Source organism: Arachis stenosperma, chromosome 5 (assembly GCF_014773155.1).
Source record: "Arachis stenosperma cultivar V10309 chromosome 5, arast.V10309.gnm1.PFL2, whole genome shotgun sequence".
Lineage (NCBI taxonomy): Eukaryota > Viridiplantae > Streptophyta > Magnoliopsida > Fabales > Fabaceae > Arachis > Arachis stenosperma.
In genome coordinates, this window is record NC_080381.1 from 92757440 (window position 1) to 92763439 (window position 6000).

Below are 6000 nucleotides of genomic sequence, written 5' to 3' on the forward strand. Positions count from 1 at the left end.
GGGCCCACTTGGTGTGTGCTTGGGCTGAGCTTGAGCTTTACACGTGCAGAGACTTCTTTTGGAGTTAAACGCCAAGTTGTAACGTGTTTTTGGCGTTTAACTCTGGTTTGTGACGTGTTTCTGGCGTTTGACTCTAGAATGTAGCATGGAACTGGCGTTGAACGCCAGTTTGCGTCATTCAATCTCGAATAAGGTATGGACTATTATATATTTCTGAAAAATTCTGGATGTCTACTTTCCAACGCCATTAAGAGCGTGCCATTTGGAGTTTTATAGCTCCGAAAAATCTATTTCGAGTGCAAGGAGGTCAGAATCAAACAACATCAGCAGTCCTTTGTCAGCCTCCTATCAGATTTTTGCTCAGGTCCCTCAATTTCAGCCAGAAAATACCTGAAATCACAGAAAAACACACAAACTCATAGTAAAATCCAGAAATGTGAATTTTGCATAAAAACCAATAAAAACATCCCTAAAAGTAGCTAGATCCTACTAAAAACTACCTAAAAACAATGCCAAAAAGCGTATAAATTATCCGCTCATCACAACACCAAAATTAAATTGTTGCTTGTCCACAAGCAACTGAAAATCAAGTAGGATAAAAAGAAGAGAATATACTATAAATCCCAAAATATCAATGAATATTAGTTCTAATCAGATGAGCGGGACTTGTAGCTTTTTGCTTCTGAATAGTTTTGGCATCTCACTCTATCATTTGAAGCTTAGAATGATTGGCATCTCTAGGAACTCAGAGTTCAGATTGTGTTATTGATTCTCCTAGTTAAGTATATTGATTCTTGAACACAGCTACTTTTATGAGTCTTGGCCGTGGCCCTAAGCACTTTGTTTTCCAGTATTACCACCAGATACATAAATGCCACAGACACATAACTGGGTGAACCTTTTCAGATTGTGACTTAGCTTTGCTAAAGTCCCCAATTAGAGGTGTCCAAGGTTCTTAAGCACACTCTTTTGCTTTGGATCACGACTTTAACCACTCAGTCTCAAGCTTTTCACTTGGACCTGCATGCCACAAGCACATGGTTAGGGACAGCTTGATTTAGCCGCTTAGGCCTGGATTTATTTCCTTGGGCCCTCCTATCCATTGATGCTCAAAGCCTTGGATCCTTTTTACCCTTGCCTTTTGGTTTTAAGGGCTATTGGCTTTTTCTGCTTGCTTTTTCTTTTTCTTTTATTATTATTTTTTTTATTTTTTTGCCACTTTTTTTTTCGCAAGCCTTTACTTTTTCACTGCTTTTTCTTGCTTCAAGAATCAATTTCATGATTTTTCAGTTTATCAATAATATTTCTCTTTGTTCATCATTCTTTTAAGAGCCAACAATTTTAACATTCATAAACAACAAGATCAAGAATATGCACTGTTCAAGCATTCATTCAGAAAACAAAAAGTATTGTCACCACATCAATATAATTAAACTAAATTCAAGGATGAATTCGAAACTCATGTACTTCTTGTTCTTTTGTATTAAAAACATTTTTCATTTAAGAGAGGTGAAGGATTAATGGAATTATTCATAGCCTTAAGACATAGTTACTAAATACTAATAATCATGTAGTAAAGACTCAAAACATAGACAAACATGAAGCATAAAAATCGAAATACAGAAAAATAAGAGCAAGGAGATTAAGGAATGAGTCCACCTTAGTGAGGGTGGCATCTTCCTCTTGAAGAACCAATGGTGCTTTTTGAGCTCCTCTATGTCTCTTCTTTGCCTCTGTTGCTTGATCCCTAGTGATTTTAGTGCTTCTATCCTTTAGTTGCTCCCAATAGTTGTGTGGAAGAAAATGTATCCCTTGAGGCATCTCAGAGATTTCTTGATGAGGGAATTCCTCATACTTTTGTTGAGGTCCATGAGTGGGCTTTCTTGATGTGCAGTCACATGCTCTATTACTGAGCTATGGACCCTTGAGATGAATATCTCCATCTCCCATGACTCAGAGGTGGAAGCAATTGCCTTCCCTTTCCTCTTTCTTGAGGTTTCTCTGGCCTTAGGTGCCATAAATGGTTATGGAAAAAACAAAAAAGCTATGCTTTTGCCACACCAAACTTAGAATGTTGCTCGTCCTCGAGCAAGAGAAGAAAGAATAGAAGAAGAAGTGGAGGAGAGGGAGAGAGAGGGTAGTAGGTTCGGTCATTTAGGGTAGGAAAGAGATTTTGAAATTGAAGGTATGTGGGATTTATGGGGAAAAGTGGATGGATGTGAGTGGCGAAGAGTGTTTGGGGATTGTGTGAACAAGAGAGAAGGTGAGTTGAGGTAGGTGGGGATCTTGTGGGGTCCACAGATCCTGAGGTGTTAAGGATTTATCATCCCTGCACCAATTAGGCGTGTAAAACGCCCTCTGCATGCAATGCTGGCGTTTAACGCCAGATTGAAGCTTGTTTCTGGCGTTAAACGCCCAAATGTAGCATGTTTCTGGCGTTTAACGCCAGCCTGATGCTTGTTGCTGGCGTTAAACGCCAGCTTTCCTTAGGGTGCAATCCTGGCATTTAAACGCCAGACTGCTGCATATTTCTGGTGTTCAACACTAGATTCATGCTCTGTTCTGGCGTTGAACGCCAGCCAGATGCTCCTTACTAGCGTTTAAACGCCAGTAAGCTCTTCCTCGAGGGTGTGCTTTTTCTTCTGCTATTTTTTATTTTGTTTTTAATTTTAGCAATTGTTTTGTGACTCCACATGATCATAAACCTAATAAATCATAAAAGAACAATAAAAATAAAAATTGGGTTGCCTCCCAATAAGCGCTTCTTTAATGTCAATAGCTAGTCAATGAGCTCTCATGGAGCTTCACAGATGTTCAGAGCATTGTTGGGACCTCCCAACACCAAACTTAGAGTTTGAATGTAGGGGTTCAACACCAAACTTAGAGTTTGGTTGTGGCCTCCCAACACCAAACTTAGAGTTTGACTGTGGGGGCTCTGTTTGACTCTGCATTGAGAGAAGTTGTTCATGCTTCCTCTCATTACCAAACAACTTGGCATTTAGCTTCATGATGGCTCCTAGATATTGAGCAACTTGCTCTTCAGTTACATCTTCATCCTCTTCAGAGGAAGAATAGTTCTCAGAGCTCATGAATGGTAAAAGGAGGTTCAATGGAATCTCTATGGTCTCTAGTTGAGCCTCATATTCCTTAGGTTCCTCAGTTTGGAACTCTTTTTTGTTCAGAGGACGTCCCAAGAGGTCTTCCTCACTGGGATTCACGTCCTTCTCCTCCCTTGTGCATTCAGCCATATTGATTATATCAATGGCCTTTGGTGCACGAAATTGCAATAACACTTTTGCAATCCCGCACAACTAACCAGCAAGTGCACTGGGTCGTCCAAGTAATACCTTGCGTGAGCAAGGGTCGATCCCACGGAGATTGTCGGCTTGAAGCAAGCTATGGTTATTTTGTAAATCTTAGTCAGGATATCAGAAATTATCAGGATTGATTGTAAAAAGCAAAAGAACATGTAATGGTTACTTGTACTGCAGTAATGGAGAATGGGTTGAGGTTTGGAGATGCTCCATCTTCTGAATCTCTGCTTTCCTACTGTCTTCTTCATCAAACACGCATGTCTCCTTCCATGGCAAGCTCGTGTAGGGTCTCACTGTTGTCAGCAGCTACCTCCCATCCGCGCAGTGAAAGCTAATGCAAAGCACTCTGTCACAGTGCCGCCAATCACCGGTTTGGTTCCCTCCCCTACCGGAATAGAATCACTCTTTTGCGTCTGTCACTAACGCCCAGTAGGTTACAGGTTTGAAGCACATCACAGTCATTCAATCATTGAATCCTACTCAGAATACCACAGACAAGGTTTAGACCTTCCGGATTCTCTTGAATGCTGCCATCAGGTCCTGCCTATACCACGAAGATTCCGATTAAAGAACCCAAGAGATAACTACTCAATCTAAGATAGAACAGAGGTGCTTGTCAGGCACGTGTTCATGGTTGAGAATGATGATGATTGTCACGGATCATCACATTCATCCGGATTAAGAACAAGTGTTATCTTAGAACGGAAGCAAGCATGATTGAATAAGAAATAGTAGTAATTGCATTAATCCATCAAGACACAGCAGAGCTCCTCACCCCCAACCATGGGGTTTAGAGGCTCATACTGTGGAAGAAACGTGTACAAAATGTTATGAGGTCATCAGGTTTTGATTACAATGTCAAAAGGTCCTATAAGTAGTAAACTAGTATCCTAAGGTTTACAGAAATGAGTAAATGACAGAAAAATCCACTTCCGGGCCCACTTGGTGTGTGCTTGGGCTGAGCATTGAAGCTTTTATGTGTAGAGACGTTTTCTGGAGTTAAACGCCAGTTCTCATGCCAGTTTGGGCGTTTAACTCCAACTTTTAATCCAGTTCCGGCGTTTAACGCTGGAATTTCTGAGGCCGGATTGCTACGCGGGTTTGGGCCATCAAATCTTGGACAAAGTATGGACTATTATATATTGCTGGAAAGCCCAGGATGTCTACTTTCCAATGCCGTTGAGAGCGCGCCAATTGGGCTTCTGTAGCTCCAGAAAATCCACTTCGAGTGCAGGGAGGTCAGAATCCAACAGCATCTGCAGTCCTTTTCAGTCTCTGGATCAGATTTTTGCTCAGGACCCTCAATTTCAGTCAGAAAATACCTGAAATCACAGAAAAACACACAAACTCATAGTAAAGTCCAGAAAAGTGAATTTTAATTAAAAACTAATAAAAATATACTAAAAACTAACTAAAAGATACTAAAAACATACTAAAAACAATGCCAAAAAGCATACAAATTATCCGCTCATCACAACACCAAACTTAAATTGTTGCTTGTCCCCAAGCAACTGAGAATCAAAATAGGATAAAAAGAAGAGAATATACTATAGACTCCAAAATATCAAAGAAACATAGCTCCAATTAGATGAGCGGAACTAGTTGCTTTTTGCCTCCGAACAGTTTTGGCATCTCACTCTATCCTTTGAAGTTCAGAATGATTGGCATCTATAAGAACTCAGAACTCAGATAGTGTTATTGATTCTCCTAGTTAAGTATATTGATTCTTGAACATAGCTAATGTATGAGTCTTGGCTGTGGCCCAAAGCACTCTGTCTTCCAGTATTACCACCGGATACATACATGCCACAGACACATAATTGGGTGAACCTTCTTAGATTGTGACTCAGCTTTGCTAAAGTCCCCAATTAGAGGTGTCCAGGGTTCTTAAGCACACTCTTGTTGCCTTGGATCACAACTTTATTTCCTTCTTTTTTTTTTTTTTTCTTTTTTTTTTCTTTCTCTTTTTTTTTCGAAATATATTTTTTTTTTTCACTGCTTTTCTTGCTTCAAGAATCAATTTGATGATTTTTCAGATCCTCAATAACAGTTCTCTTTCTCCTCATTCTTTCAAGAGCCAACAATTTTAACATTCTTAAAACAACAATTTCAAAAGACATATGCACTGTTCAAGCATTCATTCAGAAAACAAAAAGTATTGCCACCACATCAAACTAATTCAACTAGTTTCAGAGATAAATTTCGGAATCCTGTACTTCTTGTTCTTTTGTGATTAAAGCATTTTTCTTTTAAGAGAGGTGATGGATTCATAGGACATTCATAGCTTTAAGGCATAAACTTTATTAATTTTATTAATTAAGAACAAGACTCAATTATAGATATAAGATGAGACTAAAAATAAAGGAAAGAGATAAAAAAAACGAAAAACAGAGGCCTCTAATGATAGAGGTTTCACAGAGTTAGGACTCAACAACCTTGATTTTGAGAAGTGGATGCTCCCCCAGCTTGAGAGGAGAGCTTTTGGCGTTTCAGTTCCTTGATATCACGCCCCTGCTTCTCTTGTTCCTTCAGCAATTTGCAGATCATGCAGTTCTGATTCTGCTGTTCTTCCTTCAGTTGCTCCATAGTCTCTTGCAGCTTGTTGATGGATGCTTCTAGGCTGGCCCAGTAGCCAATTTCAGGGAATTCAGGGAGGAACTCACGCGCCCTCCTTTTGATGGAGTTG